Genomic DNA, 25,996 nt, shown 5'->3' with positions numbered 1-25,996 from the left:
TTTGGGTAAAACGAAGGGTAGATAGAAGTATGTGTTGAATAAAATTCCGTGAGTAAATTATTGATAGATGCTTATGATATGTGAGCAGAAGAGGCAAGGCGTAGGAAAGGGAAACAGGTAGTTGAGGAGTAAGACGATTGTGATTGAAAGCAAGTGCAGGATAGTAAGCTAATATCAGGCAAGTGTTCTGAACTTTCTCGAGATATTATAATTCTTGATAGTCTTGTTGACATTGCAAGTGCTTTGAAACACGGAAACCTAAATCCTGATTTCAGTTATTGTTCTTGAGCTATGAACCATATTCTTTCTAATCCATTTATTATTGTATACCCAAACAAGAACCACAAATCTACGATACTACTCCACAAATACATACAAACTAAATACCAGACACTGAACTGAATTATTATATACTCAATCCATGATATCTTATGCTTTGAAAGACCAAATCCTTGAAACCCTGAAACGTTGTTTCCTTTGTTATCCAATTCTTTCATTACCCAGCATTTAAGCTTTAAAAGTACCTTGTTGATCCTTACAAGGATTTAAACCCTTTCATTGTTAAACATTTATTTTTGTTAATGATTTCGGTTATTGTTTATTATTGCATATTCTGTTATTATGTTAGAATTGGATTGTTTTTATAAAATTGTAGACCATATTCGTGGTCAGACCATATAATGGTCAAGTTAGGCCAATGTGTGCCTTGGATCCAGTAGTTAGAGCAATGCTGTGTGCCTTGCTCGTGGTTAGTGCGTGACTGATCAGCAGCCTAACCTTGGTTTTTAAATTAAAAGTATAATATCCAATTCTAAATCATAATCCATTGTTCACTTGATATCATAAACATATTCACCTGATGATCATTATTCTCAGTTTTGTTATTGTGACTTGCTGAGCTAGTTAGCTCATTTGTGCGATGTTGTTTATATTCTTTCCAGTTAAAAAGGAACCAGTTGGTAAAGAGGATCCCTAGTCCAGCGCGAGAGCTAGGGGTTCAGGTTGAGAAAGCTGAGCTAGTAGGCTTCTTTTGGAATAATTTAAGTTTGTAAAAGTTTGTAATAATGTTTAATACTCAGTTTGAATTTGAAATAGTTGGGATTTGAACGGTTTGTAATATATTAGTGTGTTTGGCTTGTGTGCATACTTTAACCTGTTGCGGTTCGTGGTGATTGGTAAGTAGGGTCATTGCATATATTATTATTATTATATTTATTATTGTTATAAGCAGGTTATAATTAAGGTGTTTGTGTGGACCCCAAACTTCTGACCCGGGTTTGGAGGGCGCCACAAAAATCCAATCTTATGTTGAATCAACTCGCAGCATTTGGGTTGAGATCTAAGCAGCCTAGAGATAAAGATGGATTAGGTTCTGATGAAGAGAAGATACAAACAGGAGTAAAAGTTACTCTAAGAGATCATTTCATGTTGACAGACAAACCATATGAACAAATCAAATAAAAGCACCTTGAGAAAGTGCTATCTGCTCAAATTATGATAGATGTTCATGATAAGGATAATATAAAGGAGAAATTGATTTTATTTCTCTATGACGGATTAACTTACAGACTAGCTGATACTGATGTGCTAAAGAAGTCTGTCAAAGAACTTCAACATATTCACTATCTTCTGGAAGTAAAATCTGATGTTACAAGAAGATGGTCAGAATTCATTTTGAAGGCTATAAGAGATTTATTTAGAATATCTGGTACAAAGACTTCTCAGTATATACCAATGATTACTGAAGGTGATGGAAGAGAAATTCATATGCTGAAGAACTCTGCTAAGGTGGAAGTTATTCTGAAAGGAAAATGTTTATGTTATAATGAAAACTCTTCACATCCTAGAGTTATCAGACTTGGTGATGGACTTGAAAGAACATCAATTCAAGCTCTCAAAACAGCCATTTATCAAATTGGTGATAGTAAAGATGAAGAACTGATGCAGGTCAAAGCACAGTTAGTTGAATTTCTGAGGAAAGCTGAAGACAAGCTGGTAAGAGATTTTGTTAAAAATCATTATGGATTCAGATTGATCCAGTGAAGTTGGTAAAGCTACAAGGACTGTAAGTTGTAGTTAATAGTCTTATTAAACTCTCATTGTATTTGAACTTAAATGTTTTTGACATTATCAAATCTATTAACTTGTATATTTTTGCACAATTTACAAGTTGGGGGAGATTGTTAGATATATTTGAGATGTCATGTCTAATATGTTTCATGTTTAGTTTTCAGATCTTAACAAACAGGAAATATCAGTACTTACTGGAATCAGTACTTACTGGAAGTCAGAACTTAAGGATATCAGAACTTAGATTATCATAAGATAAATATCAGAAGATGGATATCAGAACTTAAGTACGAGAGGACTAATAGTTAAGGAAGGAAGCTGATTCAAAGGAAAGAAGATCGAGACTAATATAAAAGAAGAAATGCATGGAAAGAGTTAGAGGACTGAAAGAATTGTATAAGATATCTGATTGATTTATTTTAGGAAACAGATTTATATTCCATATCAATTAGAAGTTATCTTGTAACTGTGTACTATATAAACACAGACATAGGTTTACACTATATGTGTTATCATTATCGAGAAGATCATATATTGTAACCTAGTAGCTCTCGTGATATTCATTCATCACTGAGAGAGAACAGTTCCATTGTAACAGAGTTTATTATATCAAATATATCTATTTACTGTTACTTGTGTTCGAAATCGATTTGATTGTATATTACACTGTATTCAACCCCCTTCTAAAGTGTTGTGTGACCTAACAAATTTATTTCAATATTACTCGACGTCGGCTTACGGCAAAACCTCACACTTTAAACTTTGAAAAAATAAAAAATATAAATACTTTATATAAGTTATTTTAAAATATGTTAATTGACAACCATTATGTTATATTTGATGTATACAATTTGCAAAAGTAAACATTAGCCCATTGAAATTATTTCGCTAATAGAGTTTTTTTTATTAAAAAATCATTTTAATCTTAGTGATAGTCACCTTAAAGTGACACCTCCTAATTTAAACATTATAAAATTAATTCTTCAAAAAAATTTATAATATTTCTTTTTTGAACAAAGTTTTCTCTAAAAAAATTTAAAATGACATAAACTTATTATAATTGTCAAAATATTTGAGTTATGGCGTACTATTGAAAATATCTCTTATTTATCAAGAGAATATAACTTGTCACTGATAATTGTAAAAATAAAAAAATTCATAACTTAGGATTCATGTTTGTTATATCATAAATTTTAAAATTTAAATACCAAAATATTGAGAAATATAAATATATATTTTATAATGTAAAAGATTATAAATTTTTTAGAAATTATGTGTGTACTTTTTTAAAATCCAAAAAGTATAATTAATCATTTACCGTTTTTATTTTAAAAAAATTAGATTAGAAAAGTGATCATATAATGAAACTATAAAAAACCGACTACAATCATTTATCTATAATAAATATTAGAATACGATAGCTTATTTACTTGTTGAATACATAACAGTTAATCGGACATAAAAATATTATACATGCCATTATACAAAGATAATTTATTTTAAAGTTGAATTAAATATTGGCATTGAAATATAATTATTCTATATAAAATATATAAATTTTTCTTTAAATAAATGGAAAATTTCTATAATTGATGTGCATAAAAATTTGTTTTAGAACTATATAGATTTAAAAATTTTAAAATTTTTGAAAATTGCTAAAATGAAAAATGTAATTAACAATATAAGTAATTTGAAACATAATAAAGTTAGAAGATTCAGTTATAAACTTTTCTAAGTCGCCCCACGGCCTCACATTTTAAATATTGTTAAATTAAAAAAATGTAATTATAGAATATATTATTAAATCGTGAGTTACATTTATGGTTTTCATTTCTTCATTTTTTTTATAGGGCCCCGGTTACATATTAGCAAAATAAAATTCAAAATTTTCAAATTATTAAATATATACTATAAACAAATGAAACTATATTGTTATTTCCAAACTTTGCATGTTACTAAATAAAATCTAAATTTGTATAATTGTAAAGAAAATGTAAAAGATGATAAGTAAATATAAAATTACAAAATTGTACTTTAATATGATTGAAAATACAAATCTTAGGTATGTTAATTTTATTATCCATATGCAATGCACTAATTTAAATGCATTGCACTAATCTATAATGATAATTCCTTTGTTAGATATATTTGATAATGTCATGGTTAATATGATTTATGTTTAGTTTTCAGATCTTACTTAAACAGGATAAATCAGTACTTACTGGAAGTCAGGACTTAAGGATATCAATACTTATATTATCAGGAGATAATCATCAGAAGATGGATATCAGAACTTAAGTGCTCAAGGACGTTCAGATAAGGACAGTAGCTGATTAAAGGAAAGAAGATCGAGATAAACATAAGAAGAGATATGCATGAAGAAGGAATTCTATGAAGAATAGAATACTTGGAAGAAAAGATATCTGATTGATATATTTTAGGAAGCAGAATTATATTCCATATCAATTAGATATTATCTTGTAACTGTGTAGTATATAAACACAGTCATAGGGTTTACATTATAAGTGTTATCATATTCGAGAAGATTATTCATTGTAACCCTAGCAGCTCTCGTGATATTTGTTCATCACTGAGAGGTAACAGTTCCATACTGTAACAGAGTTTATTGTTTCAATAAAGTTTGTTTTCTGTTACTTGAGATATTAAAGTTCGATTTGATTGTACTTTACACTGTATTCACCCCCTCTACAGTGTGTGTGACCTAACAAGTGGTATCAGAGCCTATCTGTTAACGCACATACAGTTAAAGATCCAAACACAATCATGTCTGACACAGGAACTCCAACTAAGCCTACCAAAACTGAAGAACCTCCAAAGACACAAATTCAAAGTCGGTATGAAACCATCAGAGTTCCCATACTGAGACCATCTGAATATGCCATATGGAAGGTGAGGATGACCATGTTTCTGGAAGCTACAGATCCTGAATATCTTGATAGAATCAAGGAAGGACCTCACAAACCAACCAAGCTCGCTGTTGCAGTTGCAGGTGAAGCAGCAAAGACCGTACCAAAGGAGAAGAGTGATTATACTACTGAAGATATCGCATCAATTGCTAAGGATGCTAAGGTACGACACTTACTGCATAGTGCCATTGATAATGTAATGTCAAACAGGGTAATTAACTGCAAGACTGCTAAGGAGATATGGGATGCTCTGGAAACAAGGTGTCAGGGAACTGATACAATTAAGAAGAACAGGAAGACAATACTCACTCAAGAGTATGAACACTTTGACTCAAAGGCTAATGAGTCATTGACTGATTTATATGATAGATTTTTCAAACTCTTGAATGATTCAGTCACTGGTTAATAAGGAGTATGATCTTGAAGATTCAAACCTTAAATTCCTGTTAGCTCTTCCTGAATGTTGGGATTTGAAGGCAACACCAATAAGAGACAACTACAGTCTTGATGAAACAACTCTTGATGAAATTTATGGAATGCTCAAGACTCATGAACTTGAGATGGAACAAAGAAGCAAGAGGAAAGGAGGAAAGTCAAGGACAGTTGCTCTTAAGGCTGAAGAAGAATCCCCCAAGGCAGCTACTGATAAGTGGCATTTTATACCACTTAGAACGTCTTAAAATGGCTTAAATTGGTGTCTTGAAATCAAGTATTTTGTGTATTTGATGCGTTTTTCTAGTGTTTATGCATTTCAGGGTATTAGTTGCATTTCGGAGGAGGAATCATCAAGAATAAGCCTTGGCATGTGTTCACCATTGCGAGAGGAAAAGAACGGGCAGATTACGGCGAAGAAACGGAGCAAACCTGGATTTTTTCCAGTAGAGGCCTGCGCGCCCGCGCAGCAATGCTGAGCGGCCGCGCAGCAGCCTTGCGCGCCCGCGCAGCTATGCTGAGCGGCTGCGCAGGGTCGGGGGAAAAAGATATATTATTTTAGACTTCTACTTCTGTTTGGCTTCCACTTCTATGTAATCTGAATTTTATGGGACTATTATATAGGTAGATTTGAGACGTTTTCACAGAGAATTAAGAGGAGATTATGTTTTAGATTGTGTTTTGTGCAAGAAGCGAAGGAGATAAGGAAGAAGACCGATTTAGCACACAGCAACGAAGAGGAAACATATACTCTTGTGATTCTTGTTTCGTTGTAACGTTGGATGCTAGTTTTCTTGCTTTGACTTATTTACTCTTGTGACGTACTCTATTTTAATATAATCAGTTTAGTTATTATTTTCTTGTGTTTGTTTATCATGATTTTATATGAACCCATGATGGCGATAAGTTCTATTATGGGCTAATCGTGATCATGGGGTTGCAACGGATTTATTATGGAATTCTTTAGTTAATTGTTTAATACTTTAGTATGTGATGATTGTATGATATCTAGTATTGGTTGTGCGTATTCATCTTATGTACGTCGCGAACATATAAGATAGGGTGTTAATCTCTTGTGAAGCGACGGTGGATCTTGAGATTTAGAACTTGCCATGCTAGCATAGGTTCATGTACATTGTGCATGATTAGTGGGTAACTCTAACAGTTTTATTTGCCCTATGTAATCAAAAAGGGATAACTTGTGCTTAAATCGTTGTGTTGTCAATTTCTGTAGACATATAGGAACTCAACATAATTGATGACTATTCAACTTCTATCTTAATTGTGGATGTTTGGTAGAATGGTATTAGTACAATGAAAGTTGGCTTTTATCAGTTTCGTGTTATTCGATTAATATCATCACTGTCACATGCTAAAGGTAATAACAATGGCTATAGAAGGAAGTAATAATGAAGTTGTGATCTCATGAGTGTTTTATATTTGATAATTTGAAGTGTTAGTTAAGTGTTTAATTAAGTAGTTAATTATAGTTAATATTTAATCAACAATTTTAAGTGTTATTATCTTAACATTGAGAAGTAGTCATACATTGGTGAGTGAGTTAAATTAGACAATAAATTAGTCTGAGTCTCTGAGGGAACGAACTAGAAAGTATTCTATATTACTTGCGAACGCGTATACTTGCGTGAATATTAGTGCGTGATTTCGCCCTAACAAGTTTTTGGCGCCGCTGCCGGGGACTCGGCGTATTTGTTTAGTTTATGTACTTACCATCATTGGTCATTAGGACTCAGTGATTAGGACGTAGTAGTTAATTACTCTTTTCGGTTGTGTTTCAGGTACTTTAGCTAGCGTTTATGCAAACTCGTTCTCGTGCTCGCAAGAGGACCTTAGATACAGCTGAGGAGAAAGACGAAGTTCTTGATACACCGGAGAAGTTAGATTTTGAGGATTCGGATTCAGGAACTGAGCAGAAAGAACCAGTAAACATGGGAGATCGTATTGAACAAGCTGATCCAGCTCTTATGGATTTTTCTCGGCCTAAAATTGATGACATTCAGTCAAGCATCCTTCATCCGGCTATTCAAGCTAACACCTTTGAAATCAAGCCGGGCACTATTCAGATGGTGCAGAATTCTGTTTCTTTTGGAGGAGCGGCAAATGAAGACCCCAACATGCACATAAGGAATTTTGTCGAGATCTGCAGCACTTTTAAGTATAATGGCGTGACTGATGAGGCTATCAAGTTGAGGCTTTTCCCATTCTCACTGAGGGATAAGGCTAAAGACTAGTTACATTCGGAACCAGCTGGGTCCATCACTACGTGGCAAGATCTTGCGCAAAAGTTTCTGGTGAAGTTTTATCCAATGGCAAAGACTGCTGCTATGAGGAGTGCTCTTACTCAGTTTGCGCAGCAACCTACAGAATCTATGTGCGAGGCTTGGGAACGCTACAAGGAAATGTTGAGAAAATGTCCACATCATGGAATGCCGGATTGGATGGTAATCACTGGTTTTTATAATGGTTTGGGGGCCCAATCTCGGCCCATGCTCGATGCAGCAGCTGGAGGCGCCTTATGGGCTAAAAGCTATACTGAGGCGTATAATCTTATCGAGACGATGGCTGCAAATGAGCATCAAAACCCAACTCAGAGGATGACGTCAGGCAAGGTCGCAGGTATTCTGGAAGTTGATGCAGCCACCGCTATTGCAGCCCAGCTCCAAGCGCTATCAATGAAGGTTGATTCTCTGGCTACGTATGGAGTTAATCAAATAGCTATGGTTTGTGAGCTTTGTGCAGGTTCTCATGCTACGGATCAGTGTTCTCTTGTCAACGAATCTGTTCAATATGTGAATAATTATCAGCGACAACAGCAGCCTGTGCCAGCGACCTATCATCCTAACAACAGAAATCATCCAAATTTCAGCTGGGGAAATAATCAGAATGCTATTCAGCCACCATATCAGCAAGGAGTAAGTAAACAGTTTAACCCACCTGGATTCCAGCAACCACAGCAGTATGCTACAAGGCAATCATATCCTCAACAGGGAAGTGCAGCTGCACCTACTAGTGCTGATTTTGAGGAACTTAAGCTGTTGTGCAAGAGTCAGGCGGTTTCTATCAAGACCTTGGAAAATCAAATCGGTCAATTAGCCAATGCAGTGCTCAATCGTCAACCTGGCACTCTTCCCAGTGACACGGAAGTACCAGGCAGGAAGGAAGCTAAAGAGCAAGTCAAGGCTATTACCTTAAGGTCTGGAAAAGTAGCTGATGCTGAAAAGGTAAAAGAAGTCGAAGCTGAAGTTAGAGATGAAGAATTTAAGCAAAAGGAGAAAGCGGCGGAACCAAGGAAGACTACTGTTGAACACACTCTGCCTGAGGCTAATACAGGGGAGAAACAGCTCTATCCTCCACCACCTTTCCCTAAGAGATTGCAGCAACAAAAGATGGATAGACAGTTCGAGAAGTTTCTGGAGGTGTTCAAGAAACTTCACATCAATATACCTTTCGCTGAGGCTCTGGAACAAATGCCTAGTTATGCGAAGTTTATGAAGACTATTCTTTCAAGGAAGGTGAAACTGGATGACCTTGAAACCGTTGCTCTCACGGAAGAATGCAGCGCTGTGCTGCAGCAAAAGTTACCACCAAAACTGAAAGATCCAGGAAGCTTCACCATTCCTTGCACCATTGGCAATCTAACTTTTGACAAGTGCCTTTGTGATTTGGGAGCAAGCATTAATCTGATGCCCTTGTCGATCTTTAAAAAGCTGGATCTGCCTGATCCAAAACCCACATACATGTCGCTACAATTGGCTGACCGTTCCATTACTTACCCAAGGGGCATAGTTGAGGATGTGCTCGTAAAGGTGGATAAGCTCTTCTTTCCTGCAGATTTTGTTATTCTGGATTTTGAGGAAGATAAGAAGATTCCCATAATCTTGGGGAGGCCTTTCTTGGCTACTGGCCGTACCTTGATAGATATGCAAAAAGGTGAACTTACTATGCGGGTCCAAGATCAGGATGTGACCTTCAACGTATTCAAGGCAATGAAATTCCCTACAGAAGATGAGAAGTGCTTAAAAGTGGATGTGATTGATTCCGCAGTTACTTCGGAACTCGAGCATATGCTAATGTCTGATGCATTGGAAAAGGCCTTAGTGGGGGAATTTGACAGTGATGATGAAGATAGCAACGAGCAATTACAATATCTGAACGCTTCTCCCTGGAAGCGAAAGCTGGACATACCATTTGAATCTCTTGGTACTTCTGACCTCAAGAACGCTGAAGGGAAGCTCAAACCATCAATAGAGGAAGCACCTACCTTAGAGCTCAAACCCTTACCTGAACACTTGAGGTATGCTTTTTTAGGTGATTCATCTACATTTCATGTTATTATTTCAGCTGACCTTTTAGGTAGTGAGGAAGACAAGCTCTTAAGGATTTTGAGAGAATTCAAATCGGCTATAGGATGGACCATAGCAGACATCAAGGGGATAAGTCCTTCATATTGTATGTATAAAATTCTGCTAGAGGAAGGTAGTAAGCCAACTGTGGAACAGCAACGAAGACTGAAAACCATCACGAAGGAGGTGGTGAAGAAAGAAATTCTGAAATGGCTAGACGCAGGCATCATTTATCCTATTTCTGACAGCTCGTGGGTAAGCCCCGTACAATGTGTTCCTAAGAAAGGAGGTATCACTGTGGTAGCAAATGAAAAAAATGAGCTCATCCCTACTCGAACAGTTACAGGATGGAGAGTATGCATGGATTACAGGAAATTGAACAAAGCCACAAGAAAGGATCACTTTCCTCTTCCATTTATTGATCAAATGCTTGACAGATTGGCGGGACATGAGTATTTTTGTCTTCTGGATGGTTATTCCGGGTATAATCAGATTTGTATTGCACCAGAGGATCAGGAAAAGACTACCTTCACCTGTCCATTTGGCACATTTGCTTTTCGTAGAGTTTCGTTTAGGTTATGTGGCGCCCCGGCCACCTTTCAGAGATGTATGATGGCTATATTCTCTGACATGATTGGAAATAACGTCGAGGTGTTCATGGATGACTTCTCCGTCTTTGGACACTCATATGATGAATGTTTGAATAATCTGCGCGCCGTACTCAAAAGATGCGTGGAAACTAATTTGGTGCTTAATTGGGAGAAATGTCATTTTATGGTGCGTGAAGGCATTATCCTTGGGCATAAGGTCTCTAGCAAGGGTCTGGAGGTGGACAAGGCCAAGGTGGGAGTCATTGAAAATCTTCCCCCACCTAATTTGGTGAAAGGAATCCGTAGTTTTCTCGGTCATGCGGGTGTTTATCGGCAATTCATCAAGGACTTTTCAAAGATATCTAAGCCGTTGTGCAATTTGCTTGAGAAAGAGGTGCCTTTCAAATTTGATGATGAATGTTTGGCAGCATTCGAGACTCTCAAGGAGAGTTTAATCACGGCACCAGTTATTACAACACCAGATTGGACAGATTCGTTTGAGATGATGTGTGATGCGAGTGATTATGCGGTATGTGCAGTTCTGGGACAGCGCAAGAAAAATCTCTTCCATGTGGTTTACTATGCGAGTAAGACTTTAAATGGGGCCCAATTGAACTACACCACTACTGAGAAGGAGCTTTTGGCTATAGTCTTTGGCTTTGAGAAATTTCAATCTTATCTGCTTGGTACGAAAGTGACAGTATTCACTGATCATGCAGCTATTCGCTATCTGGTTTCTAAGAAGGATTCGAAGCCAAGACTCATTCGTTGGGTGCTTTTACTTCAAGAATTTGAGTTAGAGATCAAAGATAGAAAAGGTACTGAGAATCAAGTAGCTGACCATCTCTCTAGGTTGGAGAATCCCGATTCTACTTCACAAGATAGGACGTTAATCAATGAATCTTTTCCGGATGAGCAGTTGTTTGCAATTCAGGAGGAAGAACCATGGTTTGCAGATATTGTAAACTATCTTGTCAGCAATATAATGCCTCCTAATTTGACATCCGCGCAAAAGAAGAAGTTTCTGCATGAGGTGAAGTGGTATATGTGGGATGAACCATATTTGTTTAGACAGGGAGCTGACCAGATCATCAGGAGATGTATCCCGTTCTGTGAGACGGAGGGGATATTACGAGACTGCCATTCCATGGTTTATGGTGGACACTATGGAGGTGAGAAGACGACAGCTCGTATTCTGCAAGCAGGTTTTTTCTGGCCTACCTTGTTCAAGGATGCTCATCAGTTTATTTTAAGGTGTGATCGTTGCCAAAAAGTGGGAAATTTGTCAAGGAAGGATGAGATGCCATTAAATGTGATGCTTGAAGTCGAGGTCTTTGATGTATGGGGAATCGATTTCATGGGGCCTTTTATCTCGTCTTGCAATAATTAGTACATCTTGCTGGCAGTCGATTATGTCTCAAAATGGGTCGAAGTTAAAGCTTTACCGACAAATGATGCAAAGGCAGTGCTAAATTTTCTTCATAAGCAAATTTTTACAAGGTTTAGAACACCTCGGGTAATCATAAGTGATGAAGGATCGCATTTTTACAACCGTAAGTTCACTTCTATGATGCAGCGTTATAATGTGAATCATCGAGTAGCTACTGCCTATCATCCGCAAACAAATGGTCAAGCGGAAGTGTCTAACAGAGAGATAAAGCGCATTCTAGAGAAGGTTGTTTATCCGTCAAGGAAGGATTGGTCTTTAAAGCTCGATGAAGCTGTTTGGGCTTACAGAACAGTATACAAAACTCCACTTGGGATGTCACCGTTTCAGTTGGTGTACGGCAAGGGATGTCATCTACCGGCGGAGCTTGAGCATAAGGCCTACTGGGCATTGAAGAAATTGAACCTGGATTTAGATGCAGCTGGTAAGAAAAGAATTCTTCAGCTCAATGAACTTGATGAATTTCGACTTCAAGCGTACGAGAATAACAAAATGTATAAGGAAAAGGTAAAGAGGTGGCACGATAGGAAGCTACATCCTAAGTTATTTGTGCCAGGGCAACAAGTTCTGTTATTCAACTCTCGGCTCCGACTTTTTCCTGGGAAGTTGAAATCAAGGTGGTCTGGACCTTTTATTGTCAAAACTGTGTTTCCACATGGAGCGGTGGAAATTTTTGAGAATGATTCGGACCAAGTATTCAAGGTTAACGGTCAGCGGTTGAAGCACTACTATGGGGACATGGCAAACCGAGAGGTGCTTAGTGCCATTTTGTTGACTACTTGAGAAAGATACGGAACGTCAAGCTAATGATGAAAAAGAAGCGCTGCGTGGGAGGCAACCCATGAATTGTTGTTACAGGAACCCTTAGAAGTTAATAACCTATCCAAAAACACAAAAAAATCAGAAAACAGGGGCTGAAAAAAAAAATTCCAGAGACCCTCTACGCGCCCGCGCAGCTTGCTGCGCGCCCGCGCAGAAATGCTGAGCGGCCGCGCAGGGGTCGAGTTCCAGAAATTTTTTTTACAGTTCAGGAAAAAAAAAACAAAAAACAAAAACACAAAAACCCATCACAGCCCATAAACCCACGAATTCTTTTCCCATTACTCCATGATTTTATCCCTCAAACCCACTCCTAATCTAATTTAACCTACTCCACACCCTATATATACATACACCTATCCTACATATCTCCCACAAACTTCCTACACTTAAACCCTCTCATAAACATCAAAAATTAGTTCTTACACACTTTTATTCACAAATCAATGGCACCCAAGAGAGCACGCACTATTGACAGCAGCAGCACAGTTCCTACTGCTGATTCATCAAGGGGTACTGCTGCAAGGCCTCGGTTAACTGACAGAGCTGCGGAGGAGGAGTACACTAGGCTGTTGGGGAAGCCGATTTTGAAGGAGAGGGGGTTTTTACCATCAGGGAGGGATGGTGAGTTGTTGCCCATGATTGCAGAGAAGGGGTGGATAGCTTTTTGTGAGTCGCCCGAAGCAGTACCGATGAGTGTTGTTCGCGAGTTCTACGCGAACGTGAAGGCTGAAAAGAATGGGTTTTCTGTAGTTCGTGGGCTGACGGTTGATTATCATCCTGCGGCGATTCGCCGTGTGATTGGACAGCGAGAGAGGAAGCCCGAGGAGGAGAACTGGAATGAAAAGACTGCTGAGGACTTTGACTTGGATTTGATTTGTGCGACTCTCTGTCGACCGGGCACAGTTTGGAACCGCAGTCCAGCCAATAATGAGTATCGTCACTTTCCGGCGATCGCCATGAACAGGTATGCCCGTGCATGGAATGCATTTATATGTGCTAATATTTTTCCTTCTTCACATGCACACGAGGTCACAGTTGAGAGAGCACAGCTGTTGTGGGGAATTCTGAATGAGGAATACTATGTGGACCTTGGTGAGTTTATCTACCAAGGAATTCTGAAGTTTTTGAGGGGAGCAAAGCATATGAACATCCCTTATGCATCCACGGTTACAAAGCTATGCCGAGCAGTAGGAGTGAACTGGCCGGCTCATGAGCAGTTGCAGTTGCCAGCAGCTCCGATAGATTCTGGCACTCTGAATGGGATGCAGGAGTGGACCGGTGGTGAGCCTGAGGAGCATGGGCTGGGTTATCGTCTTCCAGGAGGGCGTCCAGCACGAGGTGCTACTATGGCCAGGCCAGGGCGTGGTGAGGCTAGTTCTTCGAGAGCTCAGGAGGGTGCTGGGATGGGTGATGCCCAGTATAGGAGGCTTTCACGGCGGATGGATGCCATGTATGAGACGTAGAGCAGGTTTGCTCAGGAGCTCACTCTTGCGTTAGGGACTGCTTTTCGAGGCCTTGGAGCTGATATCCAGTGGCCAGTTTTTGGTGAGGACTCTGCATACCCGCCGCCTGATACTCCACCAACTGAGGGTGATGATGATGACTCCGAGTAGGTATAACCTGTGTTCCTTTCTACTACCTTCACTGGGGACAGTGAAGATTTTAAGTTTCGGGGTGGTAGTTAAGGAATATTTTGTGTGTGTCATATAGCTGCATATTCATGATAGTTAGTTCATATAGTTGCATAATTCTTGCCATATAGTTTTTTTTATATAGCTTTATTTGTTTGTCATATCATATAGCTCATGCATATACCATGATCCCTTTTGCAATGATTTATCGACTGAATTGTGATATTGATGCGAGTGTAGTGATAGCATTAAAGTGATATTAAGTTGTGTAGGTTGATATGCATGCTAGAAGCACTTGTATTTTCACTAAATCTTAGAGAATGCTTAAGGACTAGATTGTTGTTATGATCTGATTATTTTCGAGGATAATCTATTTATTATGCTTAGAATCTGATAATAGGTTCTTAGTGGTAAAGGCATGAAAAAGAAAAAAAATGGAGTAAAAATGGAATTTGTGGCTAGGCGTCAAATGGCTAGTAGCCGGCTCGCATGTTATGCGAGTAGTCTAGGGTTGAGCAAGATGGAGCGAAACGCACTTGCTCAGAGAAATTTTTTTTTTTTTTTTGCATAATTGATCAAGAGTGGGCTCTTTGGTATTCGAGTTATTAAGTTCTTGGGGGACTTTGTGCCTAGTGACCTAAGGCTTTTAGAGTCTGGGATCCGCTAACCTAACGCTCGTTACATGGATACCATTGTATAAGTCTTTTGTGGACCTCACTCATTGCACGGTCAAATAAGCATTTGAGTTGTAAATAAGAAGCACGATTCCGTAGTAAGCTCCAGAGTTCTTGTAGTGTTGTATATCACTTTGTGCCTAGAATTTTTATTCTTTGTCTAATCGTAGGATTGCCTTGAGGATAGTCTAGTCATAGTAATTGGTCTAGTTCCGAAGCATATCTGTTAAGCATTTGCACACACCACGTTTCTGGCTGTATGTCCGTTTGCATGAGTTTATTGATCTTTAGTGTCTAACTGCGTTCGTTGAGACGTGACAATTTGGTTGGTTAATTGTAGTAAGGGGGATCGTTGCATTGTCATATAGATTGCATTCATGCATATTTTTATTTGTTTTTGAGTCTGTGACGCTTGAGGACAAGCATCGATTTAAGTTTGGGGGTGTGATAAGTGGCATTTTATACCACTTAGAACGTCTTAAAATGGCTTAAATTGGTGTCTTGAAATCAAGTATTTTGTGTATTTGATGCGTTTTTCTAGTGTTTATGCATTTCAGGGTATTAGTTGCATTTCGGAGGAGGAATCATCAAGAATAAGCCTTGGCATGTGTTCACCATTGCGAGAGGAAAAGAACGGGCAGATTACGGCGAAGAAACGGAGCAAACCTGGATTTTTTCCAGTAGAGGCCTGCGCGCCCGCGCAGCAATGCTGAGCGGCCGCGCAGCAGCCTTGCGCGCCCGCGCAGCTATGCTGAGCGGCCGCGCAGGGTCGGGGGGAAAAGATATATTATTTTAGACTTCTACTTCTGTTTGGCTTCCACTTCTATGTAATCTGAATTTTATGAGACTATTATATAGGTAGATTTGAGACGTTTTCACAGAGAATTAAGAGGAGATTATGTTTTAGATTGTGTTTTGCGCAAGAAGCGAAAGAGATAAGGAAGAAGACCGATTTAGCACACAGCAACGAAGAGGAAGCATATACTCTTGTGATTCTTGTTTCGTTGTAACGTTGGATGCTAGTTTTCTTGCTTTGACTTATTTACTCTTGTGACGTACTCTATTTTAATATAATTAGTTTAGTTATTATTTTCTTGTGTTTGTTTATCATGATTTCATATGAACCCATGATGGCGATAAGTTCTATTATGGGCTAATCGTGATCATGGGGTTGCAACGGATTTATTATGGAATTCTTTAGTTAATTGTTTAATACTTTAGTATGTGATGATTGTATGATATCTAGTATTGGTTGTGCGTATTCGTCTTATGTGCGTCGCGAACATATAAGATAGGGTGTTAATCTCTTGTGAAGCGATGGTGGATCTTGAGATTTAGAACTTGCCATGCTAGCATAGGTTCATGTACGTTGTGCATGATTAGTGGGTAACTCTAACAGTTTTATTTGCCCTATGTAATCAAAAAGGGATAACTTGTGCTTAAATCGTTGTGTTGTCAATTTCTGTAGACATATAGGAACTCAACATAATTGATGACTATTCAACTTCTATCTTAATTGTGGATGTTTGGTAGAATGGTATTAGTACAATGAAAGTTGGCTTTTATCAGTTTCGTGTTATTCGATTAATATCATCACTGTCACATGCTAAAGGTAATAACAATGGCTATAGAAGGAAGTAATAATGAAGTTGTGATCTCATGAGTGTTTTATATTTGATAATTTGAAGTGTTAGTTAAGTGGTTAATTAAGTAGTTAATTATAGTTAATATTTAATCAACAATTTTAAGTGTTATTATCTTAATATTGAGAAGTAGTCATACATTGGTGAGTGAGTTAAATTAGACAATAAATTAGTTTGAGTCTCTGAGGGAACGAACTAGAAAGTATTCTATATTACTTGCGAACGCGTATACTTGCATGAATATTAGTGCGTGATTTCGCCCTAACAGCTACCTCAAGGAAAGACAAGGGTAAAGCTCTTTTCACAAAGTCTGATACTGAGTCATCAAGTTCTGAAAGTGATGATGACTCAGATTCTGAAAGCTTGCCTGAGACTGATGTTGATGAGGAGATGATGAAGCTGTGTGCTCTTATGGTGAAAGGGATCACAAAGATTGCATACAGAAAGTTCAGGAAGGGAAAGAAGTTTTCCAGGAAAGGCACAAGTTCTGATAAGAAGAATTTCAGAAGATCTGAGGGCAGAGGAGGAAAGTCTGATATAGGAGATTATACCAATGTCAAATGCTATAACTGTGGTGAGAAAGGCCACATATCTCCTGATTGTAAGAAAGTGAAGGGTGACAAAGGCAAGGCTCTTGTCACAAAGAAGAAAAGCTGGACAAACATCTCAGACTCTGAAAGTGAGGAGAACTATGCTTTGATGGCAAATGCTGATAAAGAAAGTGCTGAGAGCAGTTCTGAAGCTGCTGAAACAAAGGTACCTCAGACTACTTATGCTTTTCATACTGATGATATTAATGAGTTGAGAAGATATCTTAAAACCATGTTTGTTAGTTATAGAGATCAAACTTTAACATGTGAAAGATTAACTTCTAAAAATCTTGCTTTTAAGAAAAGAAATGATTTCTTAAAAAAAGAGTTAGTTATGTTCCATCAAACTCAGAAGGATAGAGATGATGCTTTTTATGTTAGGGATGAAGTGCTAAAAATGAATGAATCTCTAAAAACTGAGTTAGAAAAGGAAAGAGAGATAATCAGGACTTGGACTAACTCTGGCAGAACAACTCAAAATTTGCTAAGTAGTGAAAATTGGAAAGAGGGCTTAGGTTATGGAGAAGATAAGAATGATAAATGAACTGTAGAAATTAAGCCTGTTGTTAAGCAAAAGCCAAAATTAAAACCTGTTAAGTTTGTAACTGTAAAGTCTGATAATGAGAAATCAGAAGTTAAAGAGGGATTAACTTCTGACAAACTAAAACAGGAAAAGACAGCTGAAGTAAACATAGGCTTAATGACTAAGAAGCAGCTTAAGCATAAGCTGAAAGATGTTAAGAATACAAACAAGGTAAAATTACCTAGGAAAAATAGGAATGGAAAGGAAGGTGTGAATAAAAGCAATGATTATAAGCCTGTTCCTGAAGCTCCAAGGAAAACGTGTCATAACTATGGAAGTTCTAACCATCTGGCTTCTTTTTGCAGGAAGAATAAGAACATAAACTCCTTACTTTCAAAGTCAGGAGTTAAGAGTCAGTATGTTAGATATAAGCCACAAAATCCTTGTTTTCATTGTGGTAGTTTATGGCATTCCATTTATACTTGTAAGGAATATCATAGTTTGTACTATGATTATTATCAAACAAAACCTTCTTTAAAGAAAGTTTCCATTGTTCCTTCTAGTGTAAATTCTGATACAAAGTCTGATAGTGTAAATTCTGATATAAAAAATGTTAACATAAACTCTGATGCTAAATCCGCTGTAAATGTTAACAAACTTGATAAGGCCAAAAGATCCAAGCAAGTCTGGGTCCTTAAAACTAATCATTAGTGGTCTTTGTGATTGCAGGGCAACAGGAAATATATCCTAGTTCCGGATAGTGGATGTTCAGGACATATGACTGGAAATAAAGCCCTGCTATCAAACTTTATGGAGAAAGCTGGCCCAAGTGTTTCTTATGGAGATGGCAATATTGGAAAAACTTTGGGATATGGCAATATCAATCTTGGGAATGTCATCATTAAAGAAGTAGCTCTGGTATCAGGACTTAAACATAATCTGCTGAGTATAAGTCAAATCTGTGACAGAGGTTATCATGTTGATTTCTTTGAAGAACACTGTGAAGTTGTGAGTAAATCTAAAGGAAAAGTTATTCTGAAAGGATACAGGTGTGGTAACATTTATGAATCTAAGCTTTCAACAAGTACTGATGGTTCTGCAATCTGTCTGATGAGTAGAGCATCAATTGAAGAAAGCTGGAATTGGCACAAGAAACTCTCTCATTTAAATTTCAACAATATAAATGAGCTGGTCAAGAAAGATCTTGTGAGAGGACTGCCAAAGTCAGTATTTGCTCCTGATGGCCTTTGTGATTCTTGTCAGAAGGCCAAACAAAGAAAATCTTCATTCAAGAGCAAGACTGAATCATCAATTCTTGAGCCTTATCATCTACTACATGTTGATCTATTTGGTCCAATGAATGTCATGTCTATTGCAAAGAAGAAATATGCGTTCGTCACAGTGGATGAGTTCACGAGATACACATGGGTGTATTTCTTGCACACAAAAAGTGAAACTGCATCTATCTTGATTGATCATGTCAAACATTTGGATAAATTGGTCAAAGATTCTGTGAAAACCATAAGGAGTGATAATGGCACTGAGTTCAAGAATTTGATAATGGAAGAGTTCTGCAAAAACCATGGAATTAAGCAGGAATTTTCTGCTCCTGGAACTCCACAGCAAAATGGAGTTGTTGAAAGGAAGAATAGAACTCTCATTGAAGCTGCACGTACAATGCTTGAAGAAGCAAAGCTTCCAACCTATTTCCGGGCTGAAGCTGTGCAGACTGCTTGTTTTACTCAAAATGCAACACTCATTAACAAGCAAGGAAAGACACCATATGAGATGGTGAAGAAAAAGAAGCCAAATCTGAAGTATTTTCATGTATTTGGATGCAAGTGTTTTGTTCTCAAGACTCATCCTGAACAGCTATCCAAATTTGATCTAAAAGCTGATGAAGGAATCTTTGTTGGATATCCACTTTCCACAAAAGCCTTCAGAGTCTCTAATCTGAGAACAAGAATGGTCATGGAATCTATCAATGTCTCTTTTGATGACAAGAAGATTACTGGACTTGAAGATTTTATTGATCATGAACAGCTGAGATTTACAAATGAAGACTCAAATTCTGATACTGAAAATCCTGACAATCTAAGTTCTGATACTGTAAACTCTGATGGATTAAACTCTGATGTTATTAAAACTGTGGTGACTACGCCAAAGGAAGATGCACCTATGCAGGGGGAGCATACTCAAGATCTTACCACATCTCAAGAAGCATCAGAACATACATCTGGCTCTTCAAGTTCTGATTCGTCAAGTTCTGATAAGCCAAGTTCTGATAGTTCTGTAAATCTAAATTCTGAAGAATCCAACTCAGAGAGCATAGTTTCAGGGGGAGCATCATAAAATGAAGTTGAAGACAACATGAATCATGGGGGAGCATCCAGTTCTAGAGAAAACCTTCCATCTGCAAGGAAGTGGACTAAATCACATACACCTGATTTGATAATTGGAAATCCTGATGCAGGTGTCAGAACTAGAACAGGTACTTCAAACAAATGTCTTTACAATTCTTTTCTTTCTCAGACTGAGCCAAAGAAAGTGGAAGAAGCTCTTCAAGATGCTGATTGGGTGCAAGCAATGCAGGAAGAGTTAAATGAATTTGAAAGAAACAAAGTCTGGACCCTAGTGCCAAGACTAAAGAATAGATCTGTTGTTGGTACAAAGTGGGTGTTCAGAAACAAAACTGACAGTGATGGCATAATTATAAGGAATAAGGCAAGGCTGGTTACAAAAGGATATTCTCAATAGGAGGGAATTGATTATGATGAAACATTTGCACCAGTTGCTAGGTTAGAAGCCATAAGGATATTTTTGGCTTATGCTGCTCACAAAAAGTTTACTGTCTTTCAAATGGATGTGAAAGGTACTTTTCTCAATGGAGAATTGGAGGAGGAAGTATATGTTGAACAACCTCCAGGCTTTGTTGATTCCAAACATCCAGATTATGTCTACAGGCTTGATAAAGCACTTTATGGACTTAAGCAAGCTCCTAGAGCATGGTATGAGACTTTAGCTCAGTTTCTTCTGGAAAGTGGATTTAACAGAGGAACTATAGACAAAACACTGTTCTACCTCAACCATGGAAAGGACTTACTTCTGGTCCAGATTTATGTTGATGATATCATTTTGGGTCTACAAATGACAGACTTTGCAAGAAGTTTGCCAAACTGATGCAGTCAAGGTATCAGATGAGTATGATGGGGGAACTTAGCTATTTTCTGGGCCTTCAAGTCAAGCAGAATGAAGAAGGCACTTTTATTTGTCAAACTAAGTACACCAGAAACTTGCTGAAGAAATTTGGAAAGCAAGATTGTTCAAGTGCTTCCACTCCCATGGCCACTGCAACAAAACTGGACAAGGATATTGGTAAATCAGTAGATATTACTGATTACAGAGGTATGATTGGCTCTCTACTCTATCTAATTGCTAGTAGACCTGATATCATGTATGCTACCTGTCTTTGTGCAAGATTTCAAGAAGATCCAAGAGAACCTCACTTAACAGCTGTAAAAAGAATATTCAAGTATCTTAAGGGAACAGCTGATCTGGGATTGTGGTATCCCTAAGAATCAGATTTTAAACTAATAGGTTACTCAGATGCAGATTTTGCAGGTTGCAAAATTGACAGGAAAAGCACAAGTGGAAGCTGCCAATTTCTTGGAGGCAGATTGGTTTCTTGGTTTAGCAAGAAATAAAAGTCAATTTCCACATCAACTGCAGAAGCAGAATATATTGCTGCAGGAAGCTGTTGTGCACAGATTCTTTGGATGAAGAATCAGTTACTGGATTATGGGTTAACATATTTCAAAATCCCTATTTACTGTGATAATCAAAGTGCTATTGCTATGACAGGTAATCCAGTTCAACACTCTATGACAAAGCACATCAGCATCAGATATCACTTCAACAGGGAACATGTGGATGAAGGTACAGTGGAATTGCACTTTGTTCCAACAGATCAACAACTAGCAGATATCTTCACAAAACCATTGTGTGAAGCTACTTTTACAAGATTGGTAAATGAACTTTGAATGGTTTCAGGTTCTTTCTCTAAATCTGCTTAGTTTTGTTCTGATGCATCAGACTTTATGATCAGTATTTATAGAATTTACTCTCTTTGTGTATTCTGTGCTTAATTGAAAAATGTGCTTAAGTACTGACTGTTGTCTGATATATGTTTCTAAACTCTAAAAATGATATGTCTGTTTGTGTAACTATTCAATCCTATGAGGTTATCTGTGCTAAATACTGACTTAGTAGTCTTCAATAAACAAGGGATCCCATGTTAGAAGTAATTATTTCTGTGGAAATTCATTGACATAAGCAAATTCTGATATTGAGCTTAGTTGAGTTTACTTTGTTTATCTTATTACTAAGTCACAAACTAGAATATTGCTTCTCATCTGTTGAGTTCTGATGCTAGTAAATCTGTTTGGATGTACTAAGTGCTGATAAACCCCACTTATCAAAAGAAAAGGAAAAAGAATCAAGGATTAAACATCAGGTACTCCTTTGAGATCTAGAGTACAAATGTGGAAGGAATGACCCAAGTGCATTGCTGGTATTAAGTAAATATGCATCAGAAAAGCAAAATATTTTCTTGGTGACTTTTCACACTCTATGATTACTGGAGAAATACTCTGATAATAGCATAAATTCTGATAAGCAGTCGTGACTCACTTATACTGAGAAGCCACTGTAAACTGGAATTTAAAAAGATGCATAAAATTAGCACAAAATAGTTGAGGTGGACTCAAGCATGAACTCATTCAACAGTAGGTTTCAGCATAATGACAGCTCTTTAGCAAAGTTTTAGTTATGCCTTATTTCTAAGATGTACTGAAGTGAATCAGACTTTACTCCTTGTCTGATATTTAGCTTAATGCATACACTAAACACTCCATATGAATGATGAAAATCACTGTGGTGATCTATGTTGTGTTAGATGAACAGTTATTGTGTCACATTGCACAAATTCTGAGGACAAGTTCTGATTGCATGTTCTGATGATTAAGTTCTGAAGAATATAAATCAGAATTTATGTGAGGACTTACTAAGATAGGCATTCATTTTTCGAGTTAAGAAATTATGTTCTGATGACCGTTAAGTTCTGATATAAGTCTAAGTTCTGATATTAAAGTCTGATTCTTTACTTGACTTATTTGTGGATAAAATTTAAAAACAGTCTCAGTTTAAACCTGAATATGTTGAAGTGGAAGATTAACAGTCACTATATTTAGGGATAGTGGTACTTTACATGAACAGTCAACTTTTACTTGCTTCTTGTGCGCATTAAACCATGTTTTCCCTTTCCAATGAATGTTTTTCTTTTTCCAAGTCTGGGGAGACGAGGTAGAGTTAATTCTACCTGTCAGCATTAAATTTCTTTGCGTCTCCTGACATTCTCTTGCCTATATAAGCAACCACTTCACATCAGCCTTCCCATCAAATCTTTTATCACAAACTCACCTTCATGATCTTTATATCAAAAACATCATGGTCAATTACAATATGTTTTTGAACTACGAAACATTCAACATGGAGCTGAGCTGTGCCGATTGGCAGCAGGAATGGCACGTTACTGCCATTCCTGATGAGATATGGGACTCCGTTCCCCAGGAGGTACTTACCCACCTCCTGTTCTTCTACATGGACTACCATCGCCATCTGGAGCGATTGGAGGAGGAAAGGCTGGAAGCTCTCCGCCAGCAAGAGCGAATCATTCGACTCGCTATTCTGTTTGTTGATAGTAGGAAGAAGAAATGATTTCTTTTCTTCTTCCTGTTTTTCTTCATCATCAGCCTTGCCCTGCTTCTTGAGCTAGGACAAAGGCTGTTGACGTTAGGTTTAACAGCTTAGGGCAATCTTGTAAAAAGTTTTGATGTAATTTAAATTTCATGAATGTATTCTCTTGATATATTAACGAAATTTGTTTTTGTTTCAAGATCTTATCTCTGAGATAAATTGTAATGCATTGATAAATCTTGATACATATTCATATTCTGAAGACCATATAAATTCTGTTTTAACTTAAGTTCTGATTTTCCTTTATCAGTACTTACTCATCTGATTTATTATGGTCATTTTCACTCAAATTTAGAACCAGATCAGCAATTAGAGGATGCTGAAGCCTCCATTGCTACTCACACTGTTGTTTTATCAGAAGATACTGATTCTGTAAGTTCTGATGCTGCAAATGCTGGAGATACTGGTGATGCTGCTCCAAATGCAGATGCTGATGAAGCAGGTCCTTCAGGACATGTCCCTCCACAAACTATTCTTAAATCTGAACTTGTTAAGAAGTTTGTTACCGGAGAAGCACCAGTGCCTTGGAGTGAAACTCCTGTAGGACAGGAGTGGACTAAGAAATGGAACTCAGTTTCCTGTGTTCCAACTACAAAGCATCTTGCTGAGCACTTGACTAAAGCTGATGAGATGTTAATTACTGATGATTTCAAAACACAGCTTAGAGTCACTGCATTGAGTACTAAACATCTACAAGGTCTTCATTAAACTACTCATGCAGAGCTACACAAGATTCGGGAAGAATTTATCAAACAAGATCAAGTTCACAAGATTGATAAGAAACAGTTCTTCAAACCTACCTTTGATAGGATTGCTTATATTAAGAAGACTCAAGAGAAACAACAAGCTCAGATTGATGATATTCTGAAAAATCAAGCTTCTCAGCAATCTCAACTTACTGAAATCCAAGCCTCAGTGGAATTGCTTGTCTCTCTTCTACTACCTGCTGATGCCAAAAAGGGGGAGAAAGTAATTAAGTCCAAATGCAAGACTGACAAGACACTGAAAGGGAAGGATGATGAGAAGGATGATCAAGGAAACTCAGGAATGGGTAGAGGTCATAGTCAAGGTAGAGATTTCTCATCACGAAAAGCTGAAATCACAAGTCACAGGACAAGTTCTGATACTGGGAAAAGAATTAGTTCTGCTACTGGTAAAAGGATAAGTTCTGATGAACTTTTAGATCTTGATGAAGAAATGTCAAGACAGTTATTTCTTCAGGAAAATCCAGGAATGGACTTGGAGAGTTTAATAGAAGAAGAACCCAGACTTAAATCAGAGAAAGTCACATCTAAATCTGAAGCTTCTGGTAAAAAGATACTTCCAAAACTCAAAGAAAGAAAGGACAAATACTGAAGCAATATTGGCTAAATCACAACCGCAGATAGATCCAAGATCCAAGGGTAAAGAAAAGGTTGGTGAACCTATCAAGGTTTATGTGCCTCCTGTGAATGAAGAAATCACTGATGAAAAGGATGATCTTGCTCTGACTTCAAGAAAAGTTTTTAAGACAACCTCTGACATGGCTCAAGTTGTTCAGAGTCAAGAGACAGTAAGTTCTGATATTTTGAAGAAGCAAGTAACCTCTGACACAGCTCAAGTTAACTTGAAATCAGAAGATAGATCAAAGAAACTCCTACCAGGATTCACTAAAGCAAAACAGACTCAACCTTTGAAGACTGTTGCAAGTGGTTTTGAAGCAAGAGTAGTTACTGGAAAGGAAGCAAGAGATAAAACTGGATTGGGAAGTGCTGATGAAAGAAGAATACAGAACACTACCAATGATCCAACTTCCTTGAGTGAACCAGGTATTGGAGCAACTCCTGAGAGATTGAATCAACTGGAATCTGTACAAATGGTTTACCATACCTACTTGAAAGAACACATCTTGTTGTACTTCATGACAGATGGTAGGGTTTATCATATAAGGCAAAATGCCATTCCTTTGAAGTATTTTGAAGAATTGGAGCATGTACTATTCTTACTTCAAGTGGATGACAGATTGACAGAAAGTACTGCAAACTATTTGAAGGATCAGATTCAGAGACAGAAAAGGCTTTATCCTGTTAAGTCTGACAGCACATATGTTCCAAAGTACAGAGATCACAAGGGTGATATAGTTGAAATGAAGCCCAATACTGCTGAGATTATAACTACTTTTCTGGGTTACAGGGCTGTGGAATTCAATCTTGAGTCTGATAAAGCTTATTTGATCAGACTGGATCAGGATATAAGAAAAGCTAAGATTAATGATCTCAGGGCTGCAATCTTTCAAATTGGTGAAGATACTGCAGAGCTTAAAGATGCTAAAAGGAGGATGATTGATGAACTTAGATATGCTGAGAGATGTTTGTTGAAGAACTATCTCAGAACAACTCCTGACATCAGAGAGATCAGAAGATGAAGCCAAGTCAAGATCTACAACTGCTTAAATTCTGATATTTGTACAGACTGAAGCTGTTATCAGAA

At 37.5% G+C, this 25,996-nt stretch overlaps 1 non-coding gene across 1 annotated transcript; it reads right to left on the bottom strand.

Moving 5' to 3' along the window:
* Nucleotides 1-7,771: 7,771 nt before the first annotated feature.
* LOC141681573 (small nucleolar RNA R71) lies at nucleotides 7,772-7,878 on the bottom strand. The gene has a single exon (XR_012559001.1). It is a non-coding gene; the product is annotated as a small nucleolar RNA R71 (small nucleolar RNA).
* Nucleotides 7,879-25,996: the final 18,118 nt, after the last annotated feature.

Source organism: Apium graveolens, chromosome 8 (assembly GCF_009905375.1).
Source record: "Apium graveolens cultivar Ventura chromosome 8, ASM990537v1, whole genome shotgun sequence".
Taxonomy (NCBI): Eukaryota; Viridiplantae; Streptophyta; class Magnoliopsida; order Apiales; family Apiaceae; genus Apium; species Apium graveolens.
This window is presented reverse-complemented; position numbering and strand designations above follow the sequence as displayed.